General features: G+C 46.2%; 1 long non-coding RNA gene across 17 annotated transcripts in view; it reads right to left on the bottom strand.

Annotated features, from left to right (window-relative positions):
• The window catches only part of LOC144807741 (uncharacterized), a 651,207-nt gene extending 634,750 nt beyond the window's left edge, over window positions 1–16,457 (bottom strand). For 9 of the 17 annotated variants that reach the window (XR_013606414.1, XR_013606413.1, XR_013606411.1 and 6 more), the window contains exons 1-3: window positions 16,356–16,457; window positions 16,135–16,240; window positions 15,802–15,961 (exon numbers count right to left, since the gene is read on the bottom strand). This is a non-coding gene — a long non-coding RNA (uncharacterized LOC144807741). Of the gene's footprint in view, window positions 1–15,001; window positions 15,285–15,333; window positions 15,494–15,572; window positions 15,699–15,801; window positions 15,962–16,134; window positions 16,241–16,355 lie in introns of those variants that run through there. The other 8 variants (XR_013606421.1, XR_013606419.1, XR_013606409.1 and 5 more) reach the window with 4 other exon arrangements.
• Between the last annotated feature and the right edge of the window lie 6,456 nt (window positions 16,458–22,913).

Genomic DNA, 22,913 nt, shown 5'->3' with positions numbered 1-22,913 from the left:
TGTTTTTATTAAGTGAACGATGAGACTGGGGCCTCTTCTGGGAGTGGTGGGTCAGAGGAGAGTGCAGTAGAAAGCTCTGCCTCAGACACAGAACCAGATCTAACAGTTTCAGAGGACTCAGAGATCTCAGAGGAGACTATTCAATGGGCCTCCTCAAACCGAAGGAAGAAACATCAGAAAAGTCACCGGAGGTACAATAAGAAAACCCCTACTAGCCCAGCACAAGCGGACATGGCCAAGAAATTAGTTTGGGACTATTCAGCAACCTCTAGTCTATATCATGAAGAAGGAGAGTCTAGAGAGCAACAGAGGAGACCCCAAGGCACACAGCAGCAACCCCCTAGGATGGATATATTTCATGCCACCTTAAAACAAATGCACGGAGAAGCCAGAACGGAGAGCAAAAGAGCTAAGCAAGCTAACAAAAAAATTCAAGGGTCTCTAAGCAAAATGAATAAGTTATATGCAGAGATGGCAGGAAGAGTAAATGAAGTAGAGGACAGAACAGGAAAGTTGGAAGATGAGGTGACCCGCTGGCAGGAATTTAGGGAGGCCCAAGAGAGAGCCACAGAAGACATCCAGTGGAAGCTCGAAGATTTCAAGCACAGGCAGAGACACAATATTATACGGCTTCTGGGCATTCTGGAGGGGCAGAGGAGCAGGACGCCAGGTCTTTTGTGATTGCACTCCTAAAAAGTGCCTCCCTGGAAATTGAGAACTGGAACTGGGACAGTGAGGTGCAGCGAGCACATAGGTTTCCCATGCCACAAAAGAAGGTATATGGAGCTGTACAGAAAGACAAGTTAGAGCTATGCTGGTGTTCGTTGGGAATTTCCTGGCTAGACAGGAGATCATGGACAGAGCTAGACCACAGGACCGTCGCACATTCAAAGGGATAACCTTCTTTGCACGACCAGACTTCTGCCACGTTACCGTGGATAGGAGGTGGAGGCTGAGGCAGATGATAGACCCATTCAAAAACATAGGATGTGAAGCATATCTGTTATTTCCAGCAAGGCTTAAAATACTATTGAATGGTTAGACAAGGATGTTCTTCTCCGAGATTAAGTCGCAGGCCTATCTGAACGAGCTAAAGGAAAAAAGGAGCCAGGGAGACGCTCGGACAGTTGTACAAAGACCATGATAAGGACAAATATCACTAATGTATAAGCAGGGATGTGCTATGTATAGATTTAAGTATAAAAGCAGCAGGGGGGGTTCTTTGTGATACCCTTTTTTTGGTTTTTCTGCATTTGTAAAGGTTAAAATGTAATATTTAGAATGTATTAGTTTAGACTTAGATGGGAGGGAGATGGTTGCGACACTTCAGGGGCCAGGAAGCAGCTATACATAGGTCAGGATTGACCTATTTGCCTGTAAAGCGGGGAGGGGGGAGGGGGTGCGGCACAGGGGTAAGGGGGTGCACAGGACAGAATGTAATGATAAGGGCACAACAGCACAGAGAGACAAAGCAGGAAAATTGGGCAATGCAAATAAGAGATAGACAGGAAAAGAATGACGAAGGGGTATGGTATCATCATGGTAGACTTGTGGTGCCCAGTAGAAAGAAAGAACCATGGATACCGCTATTAAGATCCTAACGTTAAATGTATGTGGGCTCAATGACCGGCTAAAAGGACAGAAGGTGTCATTACTATTGAAAAAGTCACAAGCAGATTTTATATGTCTCCAAGAGACTCATATAGAAGGGAACAAACCGTACCTGCTAGAACAATTAGGGCTGCGTCTCCTGGCATACTCAAGACAAGGATTCAGAACAAGAGGAGTGGCTATCCTAACTAAACTGTACAATATTAGCACAAGGAAAAGGTTGGAGGATCAATGGGGAAGATGGGCCTTGATAGAATGCTTGATGGGAAAAGAATGGATTACGCTGGGGTTGATATATGGCTCAACGGAGGATGATCCAGAACTGTTTGATTCCTTGGATTTAGAGCTAGCTACTTGGGCGCCGAGGATTATTTTAGCAGGGGATTTTAATATAGATGGTGCTGCTGGCTTAGGCATGGAACCTTCGAGACAATATTAAGGAAGGAAAAAAAGGGTCTGCAGAGCAATACTGAATATGGCGGATAACAAAGCACTGGTGGACGCATGGGGGAAACTGAAACCAGGAGAAGCTGGCTTTACTTATTAACAGCACCACATAAAAAATGTGTCCGGCTGGATTACTTTTTTACCTCAGGATCAATGCTAGTTAAACTAAAGGTGGAGCGGCTACCATGTATCCTTACACTTAGCTTTAGTATTTCGAAACAAAAAAAAGAGAAGGCTAGGACGGATCAACTAAGTAATGCCTTGATGGAAGCGGAGCAGAGGCTAGAGCAAGCTACATTGGGTGGGCGCGAGGTGGAGCAACGACTTTTGGAAGTTATGATGGCCAAAGCAGCGACAGAGGAAAGTATAGCAGTAAAGGCGGCTAAAACATTTACTGTACAAAGGGAGAAGTGTTACGAATATAGTGAGAAAGTAGGCCGCACACTAGCAACAAGAACTAGACCGAGGGCAATTAAAGAAATAAAGGATAGCAATGGCAATTTGATTACAGATATGGGGGGAGTTATGGAAGTTTTTAGGAATTTTTATTGTAAGCTGTATATGGAAGATCAAGATAGAGATCATTTAGATATCCAAAGGTATCTGCAGGGCATACCCAGTAAAGTAATACAGGAGGAAGACAGGTTGGCTATGGATGCTCCCCTAGGAGCAGAGAAAATTATGGAGGCTACCCTGATCTTACCATCAGGCAAGGCAGCGGGTCCAGATCTAATCCCAGGGGAATTTTATAAAGTCTTCTTCACGTCCATTAAAGCGGACCTAGTAAGAACGATCAGAGAGGCACAGATAGGATTATCTATCCCAGCCAGTTGGGCAGGGGCTGATATTATTTTAATTATAAAAAAAGGGAAACCCCCAACGGAGCCAGGGTCACACCGCCCAATAACACTTATCAATTCAGATTTAAAAATGTTCTCTAAAACTCTAGCCGTAAGACTTTCTAAGGTAATAGGGAGTCTGGTTAGTGAAAATCAGCATGGGTTCATACCACACAGGGGCACCACACAACACATTAGGAAGATGATTACCCTATTTGATGTACATGGGTGCTGGAGAACCCAATGGCAGCCTTGCTGCAAGACGCCAAAAAGGCATTTGATCGTGTAGCTTGGGAATTTCTGTGGGCCGTACTAAGAAGAAGCGGGGTTGGGGCAGGGTTTATGACAGCAATTCAGTCGTTATATAAGTTTCCGACTGCATTTGTCAGGGTCAATGCTGGACGCACGGCTCCTTTTACAATCACTAGTAAGGAGGGATCAGCATTACTAACGTGCTATTTTACCTGCCTAAGGCTGTAGTAGGCGCGCAGCGCTTCTGCATTTTAAAACTTGACGTTTTTGCTATATCTGTTGTTTTTCTGTTATTTGCTCTGTTTTTATGATCGCCGCCGCGCCCACACACTCGCACCATAATTGGGCCCCCCACCGCTTTTAGAGCGGAGTTATTTCAATTTTGGTCGCTCACTCGTGGCGCCTGGCCGCCATATTGGGGCTGCTGTTTTGCCAGCGCTCCACCTGATCCAGCGCTCTAGTGCTCCGTTTGGGAGACCAGGTGAGGCTGCATTTAAGGCGAGCTCGTAGAGCAGCTCGTCCTCTAGTAAGGAGGGATCAGCATTACTAACGTGCTATTTTACCTGCCTAAGGCTGTAGTAGGCGCGCAGCGCTTCTGCATTTTAAAACTTGCAGTTTTTGCTATATCTGTTGTTTTTCTGTTATTTGCTCTGTTTTTATGATCGCCGCCGCGCCCACACACTCGCACCATAATTGGGCCCCCCACCGCTTTTAGAGCGGAGTTATTTCAATTTTGGTCGCTCACTCGTGGTGCCTGGCCGCCATATTGGGGCTGCTGTTTTGCCAGCGCTCCACCTGATCCAGCGCTCTAGTGCTCCGCTTGGGAGACCAGGTGAGGCTGCATTTAAGGCGAGCTCATAGAGCAGCTCGTCCTCTAGTAAGGAGGAATCAGCATTACTAACGTGCTATTTTACCTGCCTAAGGCTGTAGTAGGCGCGCAGCGCTTCTGCATTTTAAAACTTGCCGTTTTTGCTATATCTATTGTCTTTCTGTTATTTGCTCTGTTTTTATGATCGCCGCCGCGCCCACACACTCGCACCATAATTGGGACCCCCACCACTTTTAGAGCAGAGTTATTTCAATTTTGGTCGCTCACTCGTGGCGCCTGGCCGCCATATTGGGGCTGCTGTTTTGCCAGCGCTCCACCTGATCCAGCGCTCTAGTGCTCCGTTTGGGAGACCAGGTGAGGCTGCATTTAAAGCTCACTCCCTTTCGCGCAGCGGAGACGCGCAGCGGTGGCGCCTGACTCGCGCCTGAGTCAAGCCAGAGTCCTGCCCGTCTGCGCCCGTCAGCGTCCCGGAGGCGATCGGGGCGGCCGGGGGGGCTCTGACACCAGGCATGTGTCATACAGGGTCTCCTGTGCTGTGTTATACTTCTGGGGAGCTTCGCGCTCTCTGTAATCCAGCCAGTGGCTGTTGCACTGTCTTCCCTGGTCGCCACCGCGGTAAGTCCATCTGCCCTGCGTGTGGCTGGTGCCCCTCCCGCGCCTTGTTATCGCCTCCTAATAATAACAGCGCCAGTGTTGGATATCTTTGCATGCTAATAAACACGAGATCGGCGGGTAGACATGCACAGGATATTTTTGAGCTCCTGGATACGCTAAAGCCACTTTGTCTGATGCTCACCGAGACGTGGTGGGGCGAATCCTCCAATCCTGATGTCGCCATGGCAATCCCGCCTGATTATAACGTCTTCAGGAAGGATAGAGCCAAGGGAAGGGGTGGTGGAGTGGCACTGGTGGTGAAGAAGGGCACGCCTTGTGCTATCCTGCCAGTGGATGACATCCGTGGTTCTGAGACCCTTGCTTTCTCTATCTCCCTGGCACCGCACCAATCAGTCAAGGGATTATTGGTCTACAGACCGCCGGGTCCATCTGGTACGTTCTTTGAAGATCTTGATTCCGTGTTGCTGGGACTGGCCCTGAAAGCGGAACATTGCATTGTGGCTGGGGATTTCAACTTCCGGATGGATGATCCGTCGGACCCTGCCGCTACCAAGCTTTCAGAGGCTATGACCCCGCTGGGATTGATCCCTTACTTGCAGGGGCCTACGCATGACAAGGGGCATACTCTGGACCAGGTCTTCTCGTCATCCCCTCTTGAGGTGATAGAGATCATCCCGGTACTGTGGTCAGACCATCTGCTGGCAAAATTCTCAATCAAAGGCACAGTTAAAGCGGCTGTCGCTTTATCACAGCAGCAAGGTCGAGTCCATAGGGCCTACCATCGAGTGACCCCTGCGATGCTGGCCCAGGCTGCCTTGGATCTCCCCTGCCCCCTCTCTGGCGACTTAGAGAAGGATTTGGAGTCCTTGCAGGCGTGGCTGGTAGATAGGCTAAATGGTCTTGCCCCGGAATTGACCCCCCGTTTGACACCAAAACGGGTCTCTGCTCCTTGGTTCACCGCAGCACTGTCCGCTACGCGGCAGCAGTGTAAGGTGGCCGAAAGAGCCTGGAGGGCACAATACGACACAGGGGCTAAGCTGACTTATAAGACGGCGGTTAAGGCCTACCACCGGGACATCCGCCTGGGGAAAAAAGCCTATTTGGCAGGGAGGATAGAGGCCGCCTCCAACTCCTGTAAGGAGATTTTCTCCATTGTGAGAGAATTTACATCCCCACGGTCTAATACCTCGGATGAGAGACCAGCTGATTCCTGGGCTTTGGATCTGGCGAAATTTTTCACTAGCAAGATCCAACTTATACAGGACTCCTTTCCTTCGGCTGTACCCGTGGGGCTGATTAACCATGAGGCTAACTTGTCCCCTCTGGCCTCGCCAGTTTCGACAATGGGCGTGTTTCCACCTATTTCGGCCCCTGCCTCTCTAGTACTCATGGGCAATCTTAAATCGGGCTCGCCGCTGGACCCGTGCCCCGCTAAACTTCTGGCAAAAATTGCGGAAGTGATTAATCCGCTGGCGAACCCGCTATTGAATCTCTCGCTGAGCCAGGGAGTGGTTCCGCAGGCCTGGAAGCAGGCAATGGTCATCCCGCTGCTAAAGAAGCCTGGTCTGGACCCAAAGGCCCCAGTCAACTACAGGCCTATCTCTCTGTTGCCGGCTCTCACGAAAATTGTGGAAAAGCACGTTCAAATGGTGCTTTCCAATTTTCTAGAGACAAATGAGATTCTGCATGCCACCCAGTCAGGCTTCCGTCCAAATCTCAGCACAGAGACCGCGCTCCTCGAGGTATCAGAAACCATTAAAGGGGTTCTGGACACCGGGGGTAAAGCCATGCTGGTGCTGCTGGATTTGTCGGCGGCTTTCGACACCGTCCCCCATGATGGCCTTCTCGCAAGACTCTATGAGATAGGACTGCGGGGGACGGTGCTCAGCTGGTTTTCCTCCTTTCTAGCTGGCCGCCGGCAAACGGTCTGGGTCTCGTCAGATTCCGCCGTTATGCCGCCTCTGGGAGTCGGGGTCCCACAGGGCTCTATTTTGAGCCCGACCCTTTTCAACATCTTTATGACCCCTTTGGCGGTGCTGGTGGAGTCGTTTGGGGCCCAGATCGTATCCTACGCAGACGACACCCAGCTCCTCTTCTCATGTAAGAGAGGAGGAGACTTTGACGGGGAGAGTATCCGGGATTGCCTTGGGGCTGTTTTTCAATGGTTCCAACTGAACAGGCTCAAGTGAAATTCCGATAAGTCAGAGGTACTCTTCTTTGGGTGTGACACGGAGCCAGACTGGCAGGCCTGGTGGCCCATTAATATGTTCCCGCCGTCTTGTTCATCCCAAATGGCGAAGAACTTGGGGGTCAAGATGGATAAGGGGCTAACGTTGAAATACCAGATCCTCGGGGTGTCGGGCATGTGCTTTGGCCTCCTTAGGATGCTGCGGAGGTTTCTTCCCCTTTTATCTGAGGAGCACAGGAAGCTGACTGTGCAGGCCCTGATTGGCTCGAGGCTAGATTATGCTAACATTCTTTACTTGGGCCTGCCAGAGTATCTGCTGCAGCGGCTCCAAGTGGTGCAGAACGCTGCTGCCAGAGCTATCTTTGGCTTGAACAGACGCGCCAGTGCAGCCGGCTTGCTGCAGACTTTGCACTGGCTTCCAATCCGAAAACGGATCGCCTTCAAGGCTCTGACCTTGGCCTACAAGGCCCTCCATGCGGTTGGAGCAAAGTACCTCCAAAAGAGACTCGCATTCTACCACCCGGCCCGTTCGCTGAGATCGGAATCCCTGTTCTTGGCGGTGGTCCCGCGAGTGAAGAGAGCTCGCCTGGGAGGTCGCTCCTTTGCACTATTGGCGCCACAGTTGTGGAACTCTCTGCCACTCACTCTTCGGGGAGCCACCAGCCTACTTGCTTTTAGAAAAGGTCTTAAAACCTGGTTGTTCACCCAGTAGGCTGTATTAATTTGGATCTGCCCTTTTATTTTTTGCTCCCTCTCTTTTAACTGTGTTATGTTATTGTGTTGTAGTCCTCCTTACTTAAAGCGCCGGGACACTCTTTTTGAGTAGCCGTGCGCTATACAAAAATAAATATAACATAACATAACATAACATAACTAGGGGAACTCGGCAAGGGTGTCCGTCCTCCCCCCTTCTTTTTGCAATGTATATAGACCCTCTGATTTTTAAGCTAGAGCAAAATAATCTAATTCAATCACTGGACACAAAAATGGGCCCCGTTAAAGTTCTGGCGTGTGCCGATGACATCGCGGTCATCACACCATCACCCACCGAGGCCATTAGGGCAATAGAGCAGGAGGCTGCACAGTTTGGACGAGTGGCAGGATATACACTGAATAGAGCTAAGATACAGATTATAAAGAACGGTTATGCAGTCTGCACAGACTCACGGGTGAGCACTAAGGGGGTTTATTTAGGGGTGGTTGTCACATCAGATCTAGACAGGTTGGTAGAAATTAACATAAGCCCAATAATAAACAAAGCAAAGAACGATCTGGATAGGATACACAATCTGCACATGTCAATAGTAGGCAGGGTAAACCTCATAAAATGAATTTTCTGCCAAAATTTCTATATGTATTTAGAACGATTCCTCTGTTTTTTAATTGTATATGGTTTTGCACAATAGAGCACATGATTAACCGGTTTGTTTGGTCACAGGGTAAGACAAGGAGAGCGTTAAGGTTCATGTCATTACCAAGGGAGAGGGGGGGATGGCGTTACCAGATTTGAGATTATACTACTGAGCAGCAGCACTACAGCAAATGACAGGTCTCACGGGGGGGGAGCAGAGATGGACGCGGAGGCACAATTGGGTTCAATAGCTATATATGGTTTGGTTTTTGGGGAAGAGGTCCAGAACGTTCTCTTGAAGTATACGAAACCAAGCGATTTTAAGAGAACGAGATTCAAAACAGTAGATGAGGCGTTTCGGGTATGGAAGGCTTTTAAAAAAAGTGCCGGACTGGGGAGGTTTAACCAGTACACTAGATTAGACAATAACCCTACACTACCGCAAGAGATCTTTGCGGATTCAACCTTCAAGGATTGGAACCGTTTGGGAGTGAAAAAAGTGGGAATCCTGTTAGGATCAACGGGGGTGCGCCAATTTTCAGAAATACAACAGGAATTTGGTATTAGCTCAAGGAGCTTTTTCAAGTACTTGCAGGCGAGAAGTTTTTTAGCTAGTAAAACAGGAGGATCGCGAGGATTTGAGGATAACGCAATACTGAGAATTATTGAGGAGGGATATGGCTGTACGATTAAAAGGATGTATGCGGAACATATAGCGAATAGAGAGGATGACATAGGAAAATTCGAACTGAAATGGATGAATAAGGTAGGGATATTACCGGGGTCTTTCGAAAAATCACTACGGCTAGGACAAGAGATACTATGTTCGGCAGCCTTACAAGCTCAAAATTATAAAACACTGTATAGGTTGTACTATACGCCAGCTAGAATTGCACAGTGGGGGGCTATGCAGGGGATTAGATGTCCACGATGTGACAGTACAGATGGGGATATGGCACATGTATTCGCGGAATGCCCTAACCTGAGTCCCTTGTTGGGAGCTATTGAAGTCTTTTTGGATAGATCACTAAACTGCAGAGGTGATTTTATTAGGAGTAGGGTGGGGCACAATACAACCGCAGTATGAATACTTCCTGTTTGTGGCTATGGCGGTGCTACGATTGTGTATATCCTCTGCGTGGCGCGATAGATCCCCACCTACTATGCAGCATTGGATGGCAAGATTTCTACATATTCATAATTTGGAAAAAGAGATGTATGCTAGAAAAGGGAAAAAGAGAAGGATATTAGGACTACGTATATGGAAACCGATTGCAGAGTGGAAATGCAGAACTGAGAGATCAGAGTTATAGCGGAAGGGGTAAAATTGGTCATCCCCTTTTGGGGTGTTTTTCTCATTTGTAGTCTGTTAATTTTGGGGGGTTTTCTTTTTGAATTCTTTTAGCCCATGTATCATATTGTCATCTTTTCTTAATATTTTCTTGCATATATATATATGATGAATTGTGTATATAACCGGCCCATTTATTTACGTATGTCTTAAGTTGTCCTGTGCGGGGGGGAGGGGGGGAATAAATGTTGTTAAAATTTTGAATAAAAATATATATTTTTTTAAAACAGAACCACCAAATGCATATGCTAGCAGCTTGAAAGAAGATGACACACCACCAAAGAACCCACAGACCGAGCTATTTTCAAGACAGCTGTAGACCATTACAACCATCTCCTGAAAAAGATTAAACAGACCACCATCAATGATCACATTGAACCCAGCTCCATCCACAGCAAAGAACTTCTCAACTTCAGGAGAGAGTTCACCAATCCTTCAGCCACCAAAAGCATCCTTACTCACTTCCAGTAACTATGCGTCACCTTGGCAAATTTTATCCACAACAAGTTCACTACCATGTACAAAATCTTCGAGCCCCAACCCACCAACGACAATACCCTCAACCACCTTTCTTCCTCCAGGCATATCCCCATCCATCTGCTCACTACTTTGGACCAGCTCACCTCTCAAGACACGGCCGTCATAATGAACTCCATTAATTGTGGTGCACCCTTGGACCCCTGCCCCCACCACATCTTCAACCTCGGGAGCAGGATATTCAGCAAGGAGTTAACCACTATCTTCAATGCATCCATCTCCACAGCCATCTTCCCAGATAAATAGAAGCACACAGAATTAGAACCCTACTCAAGAAACCAAACTCCGACCCCGGCAACCTCAAAAACCACCACCTCATCTTGTTGCTCCTCTTTTCTGCTAAAGTTCTCAGCAAACAACTCACGGAATATCTGGAGAAAACAGCCTTCTGGATGCCTCGCAATCTGTAAACCACACCATTCGATATCATGTCCCACCACACCCACATCAAGAGTGCCAACCATATTGGAATCCAAGAAAACATCCTCAAGTTGATCGACTCCTTCCTTTCAGGAAGAACCCAGAGAGTCTGCCTACCCCCTTTCACTGTGTTAACAGAGGTCTTTTGTGGACCGAGTTAACTGAGGTCTTTTTTGGAACAAATTAAAGCACTGGGATCTCCCAGAGACAACTCTCAGAGCCATAATGCAACTGTACACAAACATGTGGATGCAAGTTTAAATAGCTGATGGCAGGAGGCTGACGAGGAAAATTGGTACGGAGATTGGATTAAAACAAGGTTGCGTTCTAGCACCACACCTCTTCAACCTTTTTATGGCTGTTCTCTGGCCAATGCTAGATCAGAACAACTCACATCCCCCATGCATGGCTATACTGCCCATCACACATCTATCCGATGTGGACAACATAGTACTATTAAGCTATACAATAGTAGGCCTCCAAAGAGCGATTAATGTATTGTGACACTTTGCCAAGGCAAATATGCTAGAAATAAACACAACAAAAACAAAAGTGATGACTATCAGTCATAAGGCCCGGAAACAACAGCAGTTCAAATTTCGCAATATAAATCTTGAAACAGTCAGCTACTACAAGTACCTCGGTGTACGTATAGATAATCGACTTAGCTTTCAAATACACAATGAGTACGTATTAAAAAAAGGAATTGGCCTAATATTTGCCTTCTGTTCAATCACAAAGAGCCTAAAAGGCCCATTGTTTGCCCCATTACTAGCAGTTCTTAAAGCAAAACTTATGTCGACAATGACCTAAGCAAGTGATGTTCAACACTGGTAACATGCAGCAACCTTGGAAAGCCTTCAAACACGGACATATAAAACAGTATCAGCTCTACCTCAGCACTCCTCACTGGCTCAGGTCTGGTTAGAATTTGGACTGCAACAACAGCATATACCAAGAACATATGTATGAGTCAGTCAGTCAAACCACTTTATTCGATTAATTAAAATTATAAAGGTACAATACACAATTTAATAAAATCATGTAAATCTCCAAGATATATGAGCTAGATTAAAAGATAATTAATTCAACAGGATCAATTATCTAATACATCAAAGCTTTAAAAACTCACTGAAGAGAAATTTCATAGAAAAATAAAACAAGAGTTTTCATACAAAATTAAGCATGGGATACCTTATTTTCCTGAGAAGAACCGCTGCAACTATAAAACTGGCAATGTTAAAAATATCCCACGTATCATCAAGCAATTAAAGATTAAATAATGCCGGTCTAACCTCAGTAGAGGGAATACAAATTTTCTACGGATTTCACTATAATAATCACAAAACATTATAAAATACAATGTGTCCTGTGATGAAAAATTATCTCAAGGGCATGGGCCTATATCCTCTGGTTTACACCAACCTTGCAGATTACCCAGCGAGAAGTGAATTTAGGTTAAAACTAAACCTGATTAAAAGCCAGCGATGGAAAGGCTTGATAACTATTCTTAAGTATGGCTCAATTAGTGGGGACGTTTTTAACAAAAAATGAGCCCTAACTGAGGGTTTCATTAACTCCTGTTCCTCGCGTTCCACCGTTAGTAAGTTCAGAAGTTCAGTTTTAACCCATTTCACATCCTCTTTTTTAATCCCATCTAGGTTGTTAAAGAGATCTTGGCGCCCCAGTGCAGAGAACATAAGCTAAACATAATGCAATCACTGGATACTACTGGCTTGTTCCAGGGTGACACAGTCCTGAATAATCTTGTGATTTAGGGTTAGATCTGGGTTAAGCCAGGTCTTTAGCCAGCAGATCAACTTAAATGAAACCCGTTAACTGGAAACATTAAAAACATTAGTTAATATTTTGGCCCAGAATTTTGGGTTACATTTATACAGATCAACAGGGACAGAATCAGGGCCAGGCGCTTTCATTCCTCGTCAACTGCATTATCGCTCTTTCTACATCCTCCTCCTTGAACACCACGGGAGGTAAAACCCTACCTGCTTCCAGACTATTGGAGGGGTCCACGGTGACATTAGATCCATGGATTGCTTCAAAATGGGAGCGCCACTCGGCCTCTGTAATGTTGCATTCTAAAGTGCCATTCTCTATACCGGAAAAAAAGGGTTTACTAACAATGGCCCAGAATCCAGAGCTATACTTTAGGACTTCAACAGATAAAAGTGCATTCCAGGCCTCCTCTTTAATCTTATTTTTCCACATAGAAACAGAGATCTTATACTGTTTCCTTAACATGGCTATCTGCTCCTTATAATAATACTGCATTTTATACAGCGCGAACAGCTACCTCGCTAGGAGGTGTCCCGGCGCTAAGAGAACACAGTTGACCTAAAAGAGCTAACAGGAAGGAGAGAACTAGCGGGGTTGGGTGAAGAGCCACGTTTTTAGGAATTTCTTAAAGCAAGGTTCAGAGGGGGCCTGCTGGATTTCTTGTGGTAAAGTATTCCATAAGGAGGTGACGTTTGCCGAGAAAGTCCGACCGCCTAGTCGAGCCTTTTTCGTACGCGGCACGGTCAGTTGAACACGGCAGTTAGACCGCAATATATATCTCGAGATATATTTTTCAGGGCTTGAACCAAGTTGTGATGGACCCGTGAACAGTTGTTATCAAACCACCTTTCACCCATAGTTTATCTGGGTTTAGTTGTCATAGTCAGATCACAAATGCCTTCACAAGCTCTAAGGACCTGAGCCCCTCGGGTGGTATTATCAAGACATATTGCAATGTTATCTTTGGCCTTCTCACAGAGGTTTGAAAAGAAAAGGTCCAGAATTACCTTAGCCCATTTAAGCCTCCTCCCCTGATCACTTGTTACCACACTACTGACTCCCTCGTTCTTTCCCCTTTTTCCCAAAAGACCACAATCTTTATCTAGCACAACTATTACCGGATTGTGGTCACTAAAAGGCCACAGCCTAGCATGGTTAAACAGTACCTGAGCTAGCATGGAGGGGAAAATAAATATATAATCAATAACAGTTCCCTCTCCCTAGCTTTAATTGGAACACTAAAACTAGGTTCAAAGAGATCTGCCAAAAGCTCCTCCAGGGCTTCCCCCTGTTGTGTATGCCCAAAGTGGGGTGTCGCAGAATAAGCTGGCACTAGTTTGCTTCAACCTATAGTCTTCCCAAAAAACATTTCAAATAAGAAAAATGTTGATTACAAAATAACTTTCCCATGAATTATAAAAATTAACAAATACTATTTTGGGGAAGTTAGGGGTTATCAGTTCTATTATCAAGCACTGATGAGAGTCCACCTCCAGCCTCTTTTGGGTGCCTTTCAATTTTAGCAAGAAAAGCATTAGGAAGCCCCCCTTAGCTCTACCTGCCGGAGCAGGGCATGCAGGGTAACAGTACTATTTATACCCATCCAACCAGTAATTATCCGCCTTGTCCCACGTCTCCTGGAAACCAATTATGTCATATTGTTTTCAAAAACCCAACCAGCTTGGATCATCTTTTTTACTTCTAAGGCCCGCTATATTCCAGCTAATGATCTTCCATTTAGGGGTTATATCTACATCTGTAACCTCGTCGTTTTGACTGTCTCCGTGGAAGCTCTCGTGGGGCTGGGTCGCCTGCAGTCAGTCATTCATATCTAAGTGGGACAGTGGGAGAAATCTATTTTTTAAGGATAAACCACCTCCTTCTTCACTACGCATAGTCGGCAAGGATAATGATTGTGGGGCTGTTACCGATCTCCAGCTAGGCCTATCTGAGTGAGTCTCTGGTTCTTTATTTCATAAGGGACAATCACCACTCTGGTTGTACGTCATTGGGCATGCCTCACTTGGGGCGCTACCTGCTGCTTTTATTCCTCTTACTGGAATCACCTTCGGCCCTTTTGGGACAATTTCCAACCCACCCCACACGTCTAGCCATTATGATGTGAGATGAAACTTTGGAATTGCCATTACATTGCTGGTCACACCAGTATTTGGTTTTCCATAGCAAAGCCACGGTGGATTTGTTGTCACAGTCTTCAAGTGGGGGCATCCCTATAAGAACAGCTACCAGAGGAGTGGCTTCTGGAGGGAGGTTAAATCTACAACTATTCAGTCTAGTGCTCCTCTCTTGTATACCTTGTTTCCCACTAGTAGCCAAAATCATGCCATTAGATGGAAAGCTTAAAGATCTCTGATCATCATGACTGGAGTTCCTAACCCCCCGCTTGACTCCCCTGGATTGCCCCTGTCAAATTCAGGGGACTAGGTTTTATCCTATCCAAAAATTGCAATTGAGATTGACTCCCGGGGCAATCCTCGCCAGTATGAAGCCTCGGTCTTTTTGGGCCTGCGGTATTGTGGTTAAATTAGGGGTGTCACATGTAATTTTTGAGACAAGATAAGGGAACCTGCCCAGTACAATCTAAAGGAGGGCCTCAACGAGGTCCGCTATATTCTGAATAGTACCAAGAACCCATGAAGGACACTTCAAGAATCCATAGCTTCTGATTTATAAACGTAGTTTTTTATTTTTAAGTTCATTTTTCTTATATAAGCTTTAAGACAATATTAATAATAAATATATACACAATAATAACGAAGAGAGCAACAGGACACGGTTAATAGTGGTTCCAACTACATACACACACACCTCCAATCATACTACAACATTCATACATCACACAGCACAATGCAGAGATGGTTCTTGGTGGAATGGGAACCGATGGTTGGGCATCCGGATTAGTTCGGAAGGTTCCACAGATGGAACAAACGCCAACGCGCGTTTCGGTGTGTGGCCCCGTCCGGGGCTACACCTTCATCAGGGCAGAGTGAGGAGGAGCAGGAAGAACCACAAGGTAGCTACGTACTCTGTAATGTAATAATATATTAAAAACATAAATTTAGAGCATATCCTTACAAGGGTTCAAGGTACATGATTATTAGATACTTAAAAAAAGGGAAGATGACATCCAGAAGGCCCAATAATGAAACCTAGGCAAACAAGGAGAGAACTAAATCAACAACATGCCTACATGGAGAAATTTCAAACAGACACTGAGTGAAAATGAAAAAATGTGACATAGTGCAAAACACAAAAGATAAACACGAGACATCCTATCCTTGGGATAAGAGGTAGCTTCACTGCCTATGAATTACCTGAAATAATAGAGCTGGGCTGACTCTAGATGGTCCAATTTTCTATTCTGGGGCCCATCAGGATAAGTAGCAATAGGTAGAATTAATTCTGCTAAAGAAGTCAATTAAAATGGGATAACAAGTTCCCTGGAAAAGCAAATGGAAAGATAATAATAAGAACACAGCGTAAGATGTAAGAGTACCTCAAGACATTAATCTAAGCATAACTAAGGGGTGAGAATATATATACCTAATGGAGTAACAAACGGGTCCAAGGATGTAGTTCCGTTTCTTAAAAGAAATAAAGTGGGTATGAGAAGACGCGTAGCGTCGACCGGATCAGGGTAAATGCAGCCAGGAGATAAACTTCAGGACTGCAGTTCGTCAATAGTGGCGCGTTTTTCTTTTTACTGGGGGAAAAAAAGTTTTATAGGATAAATACACCGGGATTATCGTTAAGTCAGCAAACACTAAAAAACTACAGCACGTAACTTGAAGCATTTAGAGAATACGAGTGGGGAAAAAAACAAAACATGTCAAGGAAAGGTAGCACATGTGGAAATATGGAAGCTCATGGTCTTACCCTAAGAGCGTCTTGTATTCTTCAAAAAGTAGGGTGCACGGGTGGGGTGCAAAAATACTTCAGAGCATGGTTTCTTGGCGATAAAGAAGATATCCCATCACTGCAACTGAAAAACATAGCAGGGAAACTACTAAAGGCGGGTCGGGTTAGAAAACGGATAGGAGTTAACCGAAAATGGAACACTGCGGTAGATCAGTGCCCACGGGAGGGCTGGAACATACCTGAACAGACGGCATAGGACGTAAATCCGGTCGACAGCGGCAGCCTCCCAAGCAGGAACCAGATACCAGTAGGGGGATGCCGAGAGAGGCGTGCCTGTCTTAATATATATTGGCGAGGTAGCTGTGAGTCAGAACAGCTGCGGTCGCTGGAACAAGATCATAGACAGCGGACTGAAACTTCAAGGTCGGATGATAGAACGAGGCCAGACGAAAAACGTAGCGGCCATATTGGAGAGGGAAAGACGAAAAATAATAAATATAACGAGTGGCCATTACTTCATGCAATAAAGTCACGATAAGTACCTACGAACGGAAATCGGGGCACAATACACAATATAATGAATAAATATATCGATATATATATAAACATGGAAAGACGGTGTGATAAAAGTGCACACATAATAAGAGTGTGGTAAAAAGATGAAAAGGTGAAATAAGCGTACAACCCGAAGTGTTATCCAGCTGCACGCTCAACCGCAAGGGGGACAGGTGAATGAGGGGTACAGGCAAGGGAAAAATAGGTCAAAGGGCATCATACTCTATAGATGGGAACGGACCATAACTGACGAGCATTTACAGAAGGGCATTAGCCCATGGGCATTCCTCATTGAGGCCCCTCTCCACACTGTTAAGGTAACAGATCCAAAAGACCTCAAGTTTTTTTCTAAATAGTATGGGGTCGACACCCTTGGGGGTCTGGATTTTTTCCAGTATGGACCATCTAAGGTCAATTTCAGAGTGTCCTCTGGTGATCCAATGTTCCACTAACGGGGCTGTCCTTTTGCTAGTGCGTATATTGGACTTGTGTTCCCCAATACGTAAACGGATCTCTCTCCCTGTTTCACCAACATAGTATAGTTCACAGGGGCATAAAATGATGTAAATAAGGTTGGAGGAGCGACAATTAGTCATAATAGTTAGGTTGATAGTACGGGTGGGAGTATTGATGGTATTGCCCACTACTGCGTTTGGACAAGCTTGGCAATTGCCACATTTGTGGTTGCCGATCACTGGACAGGAGCCTGTGATGGAGCTTTGGAGTAAGGGTTCTGATTCTCTTATTTTGCCTTTAACCAAGTGGTTCCTGAGATTTTTATTTCGTTTAAATGCGAAAATAGGTTTGGGTAGGGCTTTTTCGTCATGATTCAAATTAAGCAGGAACCAGCTCGAATGAATTGCTTGTCTTAACTTGTTGTTTATGGTAGAGTGTTTGGTAATGCATACAATGGATTCCTTAGTGTTGGTGATCCTGGGTTCAAACATGGATTCCCGGTTATAATACCGGGCTCGTTTGAAACTATCCTTTACCAGCCGGTAGGGATAGCCCCGCTGTAGCAACTTGTTTTTGAGGATGTCACCTTCCATGAGGAAATCCCTAATGTCAGTACAATTTCTCCTAATGCGGAGAAATTGGCTGAAAGGGATGTTGTCTCGTTGACAGCGAGGATGGTAGCTGTTGTATTGTAGAGTAGTATTATGGGCAGTCGGTTTGGTGAACAATGAAACCGAGATCTGTTGGTTATGATGTTCAACCCATAGGTCCAAAAATTCTATTCTGTCTGAGCTGAAATGGCTGGTGAATTTTAGGTTAGGATCCGCTGAGTTTAGCCATGCAATAAATTCTCTTAAGCTGAAGTCATCCCCCTCCCAGATGAAGAACACGTCATCAATAAAACGTGACCAGGCCCGCACATTCTCGTAGAATGGGGCCATCTCGTTATGTATATTGATGTGTTCGAATGCACCTACATAGAGGCAGGCAACGCTGGGAGCGCAGGCTGCGCCCATGTTCACTCCACCCACTTGATGGTATATGGTATTATTAAACTCAAAATAGTTTTCCGTCAGAATCATTTTTAGACAATCCATGATGAAACTGGCATTGTCAATGTCAGGATTGGAGTAGAGCATATCATGTAGGGCCGTTAGAGCTCCTTCCTGGGGAATGTTGGAGTATAGTGACTCAACATCCAATGTAACCAGGAGTTCCCGGTTAGAATAATGTAATTTTTGAGTCCGTTAAAATGATTCAATACGCTCACATTTCTTCAAGACACCCTCGACGCAAGTATTCAATGTGTCAGTTATGTCTTTAGCAATGCTTGTGAGTATAGATTCCATCCAAGTGCAAAATACATCCTCCACCAGTTTCCGCAGTGTTAGTTGAGTGTTCTTATCCACAACTTCCGCCTGGTAAAAATACACTTTTTAGGTTCTTTGTCATGTTTATTTACTTTTTTGATAACCCTCGTTTTCCCTAGAGGGCTCATAATAGCCCCTTTTGTTGCCCTATTCAAGGGTGGCACATTCTCCTTAATTTCACCATCCGCACCCCTAGTCAGAGCAACATCATGTGTGGATTCTCCTCTCCCTGCTATCCCACCTTTTATCAGCACAGTTGGCTCCAAGGGAACAGGATTCTGAGGGAGTTCTCAATTACAATATTCCCCTCCCCAGAGTCTTGACTCGTACCACGTCCCAGTTCTTGTTCTGCATTAGCTATTTCCTTATTTAGAGCTCCCACCACCGAGGTTAAGTATGATATAATAGAAGCAGACTTCCTTGGAATTTTTGCTTTAGCCCCCCCTGATCCTGGCTACAGAGTTTTTTTCGCTTACCCATAGCTATTGTTGGAGATTTTGATGTTAGGGGGTGGCCCAGACCAGCCTCTTCCTGTCTCTGATGGGCGCTGATGGGCCCGCCCTTGGCCCATGCTTCACCCGTGTGCATCACGCTCTGCGGGAGCCCTGTAATGCTTTTAAAGTGCCTCTGGGCACATGGTGCGGGCGTCAGCCGCAGTGACGGTGGCTAGGGAGCCTGGGACCTGTGGTCCTGTCCTGCTCCTCCTGTCCCCAGCAGTGGAAGCAAAAAGCAAAGTTGCAGGGCTTCCCACAATGTGGGAGCCTTGTAGTGCTTTTAAAGCGCCTTGGGGTGTGTGGAGTGGGAGTCGGCGGCAGTGACGCCACTAGAGAGCCTGGGACTTGTGGTCCTGTCCCGTGGCAGCAAACAGCAAAGTTCCAGGGCTTCCCACGCTGCGGGAGCCCTGTAGTACTTTTAAAGCGCCTTCGGGCAGGTGGTGTGGGCGTCGGCGGCTGTGACGGCCTTTAGGGAGCCTGGGACCTGTGGGCCTGTCCCGCTCCTCCTGTCCCCAGCAGTGGCAGCAAACAGCAAAGTTGCAGGGCTTCCCATGCTGCAGGAGCCCTGTAGTGCTTTTAAAGTGCCCCCGGGTGTGTGGTGCGGGCGTCGGCGGCTGTGACGGCCTTTAGGGAGCCTGGTACCTGTGGTCCTGTCCCGCTCCTCCTGTCCCCAGCAGTGGCAGCAAACAGCAAAGTTGCAGGGCTTCCCATGCTGCGGGAGCCCTGTAGTGCTTTTAAAGCACGTCCGGGTGCGTGGTGTGGTTGTCAGTGGCTGTAACGACCGCTAGGGAGCCAGTCCTGTCCCGCTCCTCCTGTCCCCAGCAGTGGCAGCAAACGGCACAGTTGCATGGCATCCCGCGCTGCGGGAGCCCTGTATTGCTTTTAAAGCACCTCCGGGCACGTGGTGGGGCATCGACGGCTGTGTCAGCTGCTAGGGAGCCTGGGTCCGGTGGTCCTGTCCCGCTCCTCCTGTCCCCAGCAGTGGCAGCAAATGGCAAAGTTCCAGACACATTTGTAACTCTCATTCCTGTAGCCAAGGGCACTGGAATTATGTGATTCTGCAGCTGCAGCTTTTTTCTCTTGCCTCCTGTGCCACATAATCCATCACTGCTGCATAATTTTTTACATTCATCATACTAGACTGCTTTTGTTGCGTGAATACGCTCTCTGTGAAATAGTATCAATAAAAGCATGGTACAAAATCAGGATTCATGGACAAAACGCACTTACCAATGCTCCCTGGAAGGCACAAGAAGATATCCCCCATTCAGCTTGCCTACAGTCATCTTTAAAGCTAACAAAAACCACAGACCTATGACAACAGAGCTTACCGTACTCGTTATTTCAGCAAATATTGAAGAAAGCAGCAAGAATGCACTAATTGGCGTATGACAAAATCATTTTAAACAAGTATGCTCATGCATGGATGGTCTTGAAATCATACACAAAACCGAAACCTGCAACATACTTGGGCTTGACATACTCCCCCTTCTTAAAAACAAAGCTGCTAGCTGTATGATTCGGCTTGCTACCATGTAATGCAGATCAACCAAGTGAGAAATATAATGGACAAAATCATGTGGCCTTTGTGGAGCATTAATATTACATATTCGGGCTTACTGATATATCGCCCCCCGAAGTCCAAAGTCTCTTTTCTACCTACACTTCTGGACTTTGTACTTCAAGCCAGCTCTCGCTATGCTAACTTCACCCTGTTAGGTGATTTTAACCTCCACGCGGAGGATGTCTCTGGTCCCATTTGTTCTAATTTCCTCTCGACCTTGTCGGTTGGTGGATTAACGCAACTAGTTTCTCACCCTACCCACAAGGCGGGACATACACTCGACCTTATTTGTTCTAACATAGGGGATATGTCTATTAATGAGCCTTACCCAGTGATCTGGTCCGATCACTTTTTTATCCCGTTCTCGTTCTCTCTATCCCATCAAAATAGACCCAGATTACAAGCTAAGATGACGGGCCGTAATTGGAGCAAGATCTCCCTAGATAGTTTAGCCAAACAGCTCTCAACCAATTCCCCCATTGAAGCTTTAGATCTGGACTCCCGCCTGACCAATTTTAATAATTGGATCTCCTCTGCTAGCAATACCATCGCCCCCATAAGGCCTATTAAATCCTTTCGAGCTGCCCCCTCCGCCCCCTGGTACTCTGACGAAGTTCGCAAGTGTAACTCAGCTTGCAAATTATTGGAGAGACGCTGAAGACACTCGTATTCCCCAGATAGCAGAATGAAATATAAAACTGCCCTTAAAGATTGTAGGAAAAAGATCATCAGTCATAAAAGAATGCACCTTGAGGAGAAAATCAACTTGGCACAAGGCTCTACTAGGGAAATCTTTAATGCAGTCAGAACCTTCATAGATCCAATAGCCCTCGAAAACCAACTCCCGGCGTCACAGTCTTTCTGCACTCGCCTTTCGGATTATTTTGAGGAAAAAATTTCCTCCATTTATGATTCTTTTCCCTGTAGTAGTAGTCCAGACAAGACTGAAAAAACAAGGAATCACCAGATACTTACTCCGATCTTCTCAGAGTTTGAGGAGATTACTTGTGATCACTCGTTGGCAGAGCTCTCAAAATGTAGATCTGGCTCCCCGTTAGACCCCTGGCCTGCTAAACAGTACAAAGCACTGGCTCCCCTCCTCAACCCCATATTGAATGGCATATGGAATGACTCCCTTAGGACAGGCACATTTCCAGATTCATGGAAACATGCCCAATTACTCCCTATCCTTAAAAAAGTCAACATTGACCCAGAAGAACCAGCTAACTACAGACCGATTTCCCTGCTGCCCGCCCCAGCCAAGGTCCTTGAAAAGTTGGTTCACCAGCAACTTGCTGGCTTCTTCGAAACCCATGGCCTCTTCCACCATTCACAACATGGATTTAGACCGGGCCACAGCACCGAGTCTGCCTTAATCGAGATGGCGGATTCCGTGCGATGGAAGCTGGACGGAGGTTCAAGAGCGGTGTTGGTGCTGCTCGATTTGTCAGCAGCATTCAACACCGTCTCTCACCCCGTCTTGCTCGACCGTCTTCGGTCTAAAGGTATCCGGGGTAAGGCCCTTGATTGGCTATCGTCCTTCTTGTCTAATCGAACACAGGCGGTATTTACCCCTCCGTTCACCTCAGCCAGTCGACCTTTAAAGTGGGGGGTGCCTCAGGGCTCCTCCCTGAGCCCCCTCCTGTTTAATGTCTACTTTTCCCCGCTGGCTGAGCTTATCGCCCAATCAGGACTTAAGGCAACTTCATATGCCGATGATATTCAGCTTTTATTCTCCTATGATACTCCTACTTCCACTACTTTTGACCCCTTGAAAGCTTGTCTCCGCAAAGTTGTGCATTGGATGGATAACAATTTCCTCCGTTTGAATGCAGGAAAAACTGAGGTTCTCTTTTTTCACCAACCCTCCCCCTTGGACTCGAATCTTTGGTGGCCATTAGACCTGAGTGTGGCTCCCTCCCCCAAGGAATCAGTAAAAAATCTAGGGGTGAGATGGGACCCAAACCTATCCTTTAACAATCAAATCCAGACAGTAGCTGCCACCTGTTTTTCAAAACTCAGGATGCTTAAAAAATGTATTAACTTTCTTCCAAGTAACACCAGGAAGACCATCGTCCAAGCTTTAATTACATCCCATCTGGATTATGCCAACGGTCTGTACCTTGGACTTGCTTCTGGCCTCTGCCATCGGCTTCAGACAGTCCAGAATGCAGCCGTTCGACTGGTCTGTGGCATCTCTCTTCGTGAGCATATCTCGCCACACCGACGGAGATTGCATTGGCTACCAATCCAAAAAAGAGCAGAATTCAAAGCCCTTGTCCTAGTTCACCATGCAATCAAAGAAAAAGGCTCTGCGTATCTTGCCTCTTGTCTTCGCCCATACAAAAATGCGAGACA

Source organism: Lissotriton helveticus, chromosome 1_2 (genome assembly GCF_964261635.1).
Source record: "Lissotriton helveticus chromosome 1_2, aLisHel1.1, whole genome shotgun sequence".
NCBI classification, from domain to species: domain Eukaryota; kingdom Metazoa; phylum Chordata; class Amphibia; order Caudata; family Salamandridae; genus Lissotriton; species Lissotriton helveticus.
The sequence above is the reverse complement of the archived record's forward strand: the minus strand, read 5'-3'. Positions and strand labels throughout refer to the sequence as shown.